Source organism: Microcebus murinus, chromosome 22 (assembly GCF_040939455.1).
Source record: "Microcebus murinus isolate Inina chromosome 22, M.murinus_Inina_mat1.0, whole genome shotgun sequence".
Lineage (NCBI taxonomy): Eukaryota > Metazoa > Chordata > Mammalia > Primates > Cheirogaleidae > Microcebus > Microcebus murinus.
Genome location: NC_134125.1, coordinates 15190386 through 15197726, shown reverse-complemented (window position 1 = coordinate 15197726; position 7341 = coordinate 15190386). Strand labels below are relative to the sequence as shown.

General features: G+C 48.4%; 1 pseudogene; it reads left to right on the top strand.

Moving 5' to 3' along the window:
- The first annotated feature begins 4332 nt into the window (after positions 1–4332).
- LOC105866888 (serine/threonine-protein phosphatase 4 regulatory subunit 2 pseudogene) lies at positions 4333–5769 on the top strand (annotated as a pseudogene).
- Positions 5770–7341: the final 1572 nt, after the last annotated feature.

The following is a 7341-nucleotide window of genomic DNA, read 5'->3' as shown; positions in this document are numbered from 1 at the left end:
GCCCGGCTGAGCACCTCCACCTGGGCGACCTCAGGGGTGCTCTCGCTTGAGTCCCAAAGCACCTCCGCGCCCACTGTGCAAAGGTACCCTCCCAGGGAGCGGGAGGACCGCCCGCAAAGCCCTCAGCGTGCGGGAGGCAGCCCCTCGGGACGCTCTCTGATGTCCCAGGCCTCAGTTTCCCCGCCTGCAAAATGAGGACAACGGGGCCCACCTCGTGGCCAAGGCGTTAGCCCTCCTGAGCCTCAGTTTCCTCATCTGTAGAATGGGATGGATCTGGCTTGCCAGCTTATCGTGAGAATCTATCACCAAATAATAACAACAGTGCACAATTATTGAGCGCTTACTGTGTTCAGGGGCTCTGTGCGTACCCGCTGTTTTCATCTTCATGGCGGCCTCAGGGGGCAGCCGCTGCTCTCGCCCCCATTACATGCGGTAGCAAACAGAGGCGCCGAGAGGCTGAGACACGCAACCCAACTCATATCCAGGGCTCAGCTCCAAGGAGGCCTCCGTAAAGGTTAGCTTTTATTTCTGCTTCGTTCGTTCCAATATCCGAGTCCAACCCCTCGCCCGCGCTCTCTGCCCTTCCAGCACCCCCGCCTCCTCCGGGAAAGCGACAGAGGGTGCCGCTTGGGGGACCACTTGGGGGACACAGTTGCAAAGCTCTTAGCTTAAGGTTAGACGCAAAAGGAACTTCCCAGTCATGGGGCTTGTGAGGATAAGAGCGTGTCCTCCAGGGTCCCCGCCAGGAGACGCTGAGATAGCAACCTGTCCCGACACAGAAATCGGGACGGGGTCCTTCTCCGGTTCCTTCTGGCCTTAGGATTCTAGAAGCAGGGTTGCAGCGTGGCTGGCACGGTGCCATCTCTCTTCCATGCTTCATCCTGGGCTTGGGAAATGCCAGGCTATTGTCTGGCACTGGGGGAGGGGGCGTTCCGCAGTGACAAGGTCCTGGGATTGGCAGGCACACCCCCTTCCCCGCCCCACGCGCCCCCCCAGCGCTGGGCGGCATTTCTGCTGTCTGCGGGCTCATTTATCATTCCAAGGGGGGCACGGCTGCCGTGAGGTCCCCGGGGACAGCTCCGCCGTGGCCCCATCTGATTGAAATCCAGGCCCAGCACGCGCTTGGCAAGGGAAGTGGCCGCCCGGAACCCGAAATAAATAACACCATGGGCAGGAGGCACAAATCTGCCGCTAATTACGGCACATCCTGATTAAATGGGGTGCGTAAATAAATATTTCATCTCAGAAGATGAATAGGCCATAAGGGCTGCTGCGGCCAGCCCTGCTCGGAGCCATTCCTGTCCTCTCTCTTCCTTATAGGGGCAAAGGACAGGGCTTTGGAGCAACTTTGCTGTGTGGCTCAGGGTCAGTCACTCCCCCTCTCTGGGCCTCAGTTTCTTCATCCATCAAACAGGGCGTCGATGGCCATCCTTCAGCCAAACTTGCAGGTCTGGGGTGAGAATCTGGAAAGGACATTTGGGGTGACTGGATTTTGACAGAGCAGAAGAGGCAGCGATCACGAATGGTAAAGAAGGAGTGATCTGGAGTCAGCCAGCCTTGGATTTGAATCCCAGCTCTGGAACCTTCCCTGTGCCTCAGTTTCCCCTTCTGTAAATTGGGGGGATGTGAAGAGCCAATGAACCCTCTGAGCCACGTCCAGCACAGAGTACGCAGTTCAGCGGGTGGTAGCTGCTGTTGGTGACAAGCGGCACGACACACTTAAGTCCCGGCAGCTGTCGTCATTAGACGTGGAGGCCCTCAGGAGACCCAGCCCCGGGGAAGGCCTACATTCTCCGCAGCCACTGGGAGGCCCTGCCTAGAGACCTCTGTGCTGCCGCTCACAGATGCCACCTACTCATTTCCGCAAGGCAGAGCGATAATAGAATCGGGGGCCCCGGGGAGAGGAGGGGAAGGGAGAATCATCCTGGAAAAGTTTAAATCAATTAACTCCCTTCCAGAAAACAGGCTGGGAAATGTAATGGAGAAATAATGACTTTTCTCCGCAGGATTAAATGACATAGACCAGGACCCAGAGAGGAACCAGGGAGGCAGGCTGGGGGGTGCGAGGCTGTCTGTCACTGCCTGTGTGGCCTTGGGCAAGTCTTCGTCCTTCTCTGAGCCTTCGTTTTCCCATCTGTACAACGAGAGGGCTGGCACCAGCAACAGGCATGGCTAATCAGTGGCGTGCCTTCCCTTGCCCTCCCCTCCCTCGCCCACGGCAGGCATTACTAATCGGTTGCCGCACAGTTCTCACTGAGCCCAGATGGGATAGCAAAACCAATCCAAGCCAATGCCCCAGGCCATTCCTCCTGATGGATCAGAGTGGGCACCAGATACCAGACTGGGTGTATTTATTTATTTTTATTTTTATTTTTTTTTTTTTTGAGGCAGAGTCTCACTCTGTTGCCCGGGCTAGAGTGCCATGGCATCAGCCTAACTCACAGCAACCTCCAACTCCTGGGCTCAGGTGATCCTCCTGCCTCAGCCTCCCGAGTAGCTGGGACTACAGACATGAGCCACCATGCCTGGCTAATTTTGTGTGTGTGTATATATATATATTTTTTTTTTTTAGTTGGCCAATTAATTTCTTTCCATTTTTAGTAGAGACGGGGGTCTCAATCTTGTTCAGGCTGGTCTCAAACTCCTGACCTTGAGCGATCCACCCTCCTCGGCCTCCCAGAGAGCTAGGATTACAGGCATGAGCCACCGTGCCCGTCCCAGACTGGGTTTGGATGGTCTCCAAATCCTTGTCTAGCACTAGGCCAGTATTCACTGGTGGTGTCATTACTGTTATTGCAGAACCAGGAATCCACTGCAGCCCTAACAACAAGGTTAACAGTCACTGAGAGGTAGCTGTGGGCCAGGCACTGCTCCAAATGCTTTCATATTTTAAGTCACTGCAACATCCTAACCATCGGACAAGGCACTTATTATTATTATCGTTTTTATTTTACAGAAGAGTAAACCAAGGCCCAGAGAGGGCAAGTGATTAGCTCAAGGTCACACAGCTAATAAGTGGTAGAGCCAGGATTCAAACCCATGCCCCTGTCTTACCTGAAACAGTCCAGATGGGGTAAGGAGACCCTTCTCTTGTAATTGGGTGTCTGGGAAGAGAGCTAGCCCTTCTCCAAGCTGAGCTGTGCGCCAAATTCAACACACACATTATCAGTTTGGTACTGTACTTATCCTCATTTTCTGGATGCAGAAACTGAGGCTCAGAGGGGTAATGGGGTCATCATAGGGGTGAAGGGATGGCACGGTTCTTCATGTCCCACCTGCCCTCTGCCTGCCTGCTCCGGGAGCCCGAGGGCAGGAACAGTGCCCGTTAGCCCGGCACCCGCAGCCCGGAGCCTGGCATACTGGAGTCGTGGATCGTACGAGAAGCACAGCTAGTCCTAGAAGAGCTCTGGGCTTAGGGTACACACCAACCCTTCCACCGCCAGCCCTCGCACCCCTGAGCTGATTCCTCGTCCCTGTCCTTTGCTGACCCACCTCTGCTGGCTGGGTGACCTCTCACCTCTGCTCACGGTCCCAGATGACCCTGGGCGCTTCTGGTCAGGGTCCAAATCCATCATTCCAGAGTGGTCTGTCCCAGCCCTGGCGCCCCCCATCCATCTTGCCACTGCAGCCCCAGAGAAGGCGGCGGTGGTGTTGGGGGGGAGGGGGAGGGTCCCGTTCCAGGAGACTCTTGGCCCATGGGGTCCTCCCTGTCACCTCCCAAAGAGCCACTCCCCATCTGCAGGACTCCTTGGTCAAACACCACGGTGCCCAACATATAAGACAGCCAAAAGCAGAAGGCTCCGGCTGGCAGGTGCAGGTTGGGGGAGTTCAAACTGGTGCCCGACCCACCCTCCTTTCCCCTTGGCAGCCCCCAGAGTGGAGTCTCCCAGAGAACCTCCAGAAAGCCACGGAGAGAACCCTTGAATTCACTGTGTGACCTGGAGCAAACCTCTTCCCCTATCTGGGCCTCAGTTTCCCCATTGACAACATGAGAGGATTAATAAGCCCAATAATTTTCAAATCTTTATTGTCAGTACTGTAGGAAACTTTTTTTTTTTTTCAAATGAAATCACATGGCAGGGCGAGGCAGCTCATGCCTGTAATCCCAGCACTTTGGGAGGCCAAGGGGGGAGGATCGCTTGAGGCCAGCAGTTTGAGGCCAGCCTGGGCAAAATAGTGAGACCCCATCTGTACAAGAAGTAATAAAAATAGGCCATGTTGCCCGAGTGTGTGCGAGGGAGGGGGAGGGCGTCCGGGTGGAGTGGGGTGGGGGGAGGAATTCCTGTCCCGAGACCCTCGGAGGGAGGCGGAGGCTGCGGAGGGAGGCGGAGGCTGCGGAGGGAAGCCATGGCCATTGAGAGGCTGCAGGAGGCGCCGAAAGATTTTGAGAAGAGGGGGAAAAAGGAAGTTTGTCCTGTCCTGGACCAGTTTCTTTGTCATGTAGCCAAGACCGAAGAAACAATGATTCAGTGGTCCCAATTTAAAGGCTATTTTATTTTCAAACTGGAGAAAGTGATGGATGATTTCAGAACTTCAGCTCCTGAACCAAGAGGTCCTCCCAGCCCTAATGTTGAGTATATTCCGTTTGGTGAAATGAAGGAAAGAATACTGAAAATTGTCACTGCATTTAAAGGCATCCCTCTTACTATCCAGCGGCTATGCGAATTGCTAGCAGATCCAAGGAGAAACTATACAGGAACAGACAGATTGCTCAGAGGAGTAGAAAAGCATGTGACGGTTGTTAGCTGTGTTTATCCTTCTTCAGAGAAAAATAATTCCAATAGTTTAAACCGAATGAGTGGTGTTATATTTCCTGGAAAGTCACCAAGCTATCCTGAGAGGTCTGATACAAATGGGCCTGGAACACCCAGGCCACTTAATCGACCAAAGGTTTCTTTGTCGGCCCCCTTGACAACAAATGGTTTGCCTGAGAACACAGACAACAAAGAATCAAACTCACAGCCAAATGAAGAGAAAAATCACAGCGACTGAGTCAGAAGTTTCCTCAGTGAGCCCTGTGAAAAATAAACACCCAGACTAAGACGCTGTGCAAGCTGAGGGGCCTGAGGTAAAAAAAAAAAGACTCAGGTTTGACAAAGAAGGTGAAGTCAGAGAAAGGGCCAGGCAAACAACTAACTGCCAGAGAAATTTCCTCAGTTGTGGTAGAAGAAACAGAAACATCATCTGCATCTCAGGATAAAGACACAGAAAGTAGTGGTAGCAGGCAGCACTGTGCAGGAGACGATGAAGGAGAGGATGAAGACAAATAAGAAGAGTCTTTTATGACATCAAGAGAAATGATCCCAGAAAGAAAAAAAAAATCAAGAGAAAGAATCCGAGGATGCCTCAGCTGCGCGTGAAGAAACTTCTGAGGAAAATAATGAAATGGAGGAATCTCGAGCTGAGAAGGATTTCCTACATTCTGAAGGTAGTGAAAACACAGGCCCTGTAGGTAGTAGTTCTTCTGACTGCCAGGAAGCAGAAGAATGAATAGGACCCAATTCCAGTCAAACTGGAGAGATTCTCTCAGAATCTTCCAGCGGAAATGATGATGAAGCCACGGAAGTCACAGATGAACCAATGGAACAAGACTATTCAGAAACATTTAGATGCAGTGTTTTACATACGGTTCTGGTTTTAACACTGTAGAACACTTTTATGTAAAAGTGGACCTTTAGTTTTACAAGAGAAGTGGGTTGTAAAATAAAGAGTTGTACATGTAAGAACTGTGAATATCAGCTCCTCTGGGTGCTGCTTACCACTGACATTTTTTTTTTTTTTTTTTTTTTGGTCTGGTCACATCAGTGGTTTGTGTGTAGATTTTTTTGTTTTTAACTTAGAATTAAAGTTTTTAAACTGGAAAGTAATAATTATAATTTAGAAAAATTTTTGAGATTATCACATTTAGTTTATAGATACGCAAGAAAGCTTTTTGTCTTGTCTCTTTCTGACAGCTCTAGCAGTTTTCGTATTTTGGTCATAGTTTCAACATTTTAACATGTGAATTATAAGGTTTCATGCTCGTTTCCGGATTTTATTGTTTGATTCTATACAATGGAACTTTAAGTCATATATACATATATATAATATTCTAAGGGGGGAAATGTTATATTTTTCTGTTTCTATAAGAGATGAATATTCTATTGGTAATGATTGAGTTCAACTCTTTTAGAAGACATTTTCTTTCTCTTCTGAGTAATTCAAATAAAATCTGGCCCTTGTGAAACCCTGGAAATCATAAGTCTGTTGAAATACCAGGTTAAACACATTCCAAGAGATCTGTTCAAACTGAAATTCTTTTGTATACTTCTGAGGTGCCTGAGAAAAAATGACTTCATTATTTATGAGAAAATGTGCTTTAGCTTGGAAATTGTGTTCAAATATTAGCTTACTATTTTGTAGAATGGATACTTATGAAGCTGACATGGGACCATCTCAGAAGAACCAGGCAGGTTCCTTGACCTTTTGCTTGCTTTTCTGAACATTGTGAATATTACACATTTCTTTCTAAATTATTCTAGAGTATGCAAATGTCAATGGTATGAAACACCACTGTACTGGAAGAATTAATATATTACTTTAGTCATGAACCTGAGCTAAATGACTGAAGCTTTGGGGGTGCATAGAAACCACCATAATTTGTATAACATTTTGAAGTGAATTAAATATTTTTGAACATGCTTCTTCGACAGCCAGTGTTATATTTTTCAGATCAACACAAAGCACAATGATTACTCAAGACTCAATATTTTCAAATTCACATATTTAAAGTCATGCAAGCTGCAACTTCCCTGTCAAAATTACTGGATGCCAAATTTATACCTGTTTCTTCAGCTGTACCTCTTGATATTTAGAATTTTTAAATTTCTGTAAAGTAGATTTTGTAGAATGTAATGTGTTCACTGCCTTTGTGAAGCGGTATATAATTGTATAATTTCTGTGTGTAAACTGAATGCTTGGGCTTTCAATACAGTATTCATATAAAGCAATAAATATTAATGTTATATATAAAAAAAGAAATAATAAAAACAGCCGGGTGTGGTGGCACGTACCTGTAGTCCCAGCTACTTGGGAGGCTGAGGCAGGAGGATCGCTTGAGCCAAGGAGTTTGAGGCTGCAGTGAGCTGTGATCAAGCCACTGCATGCCAGCTTGGGTGACACAGGAGTGAAAAAAAAAAAAAAAGAGTGAGAGAGAAAGAAGAAAGGAAGGAAAAAAGGAAGGAAGGAAGGAAAGAAGGAAGGAAGGGAGGGAAGGAGGGAGAGGGGAAAGGAAAGGAGAGGAGAGGAGAGGAGGAGAGGAAGAAAGAAAGAAAGAAAGAAAGAAAGAAAGAAAGAAAGAAA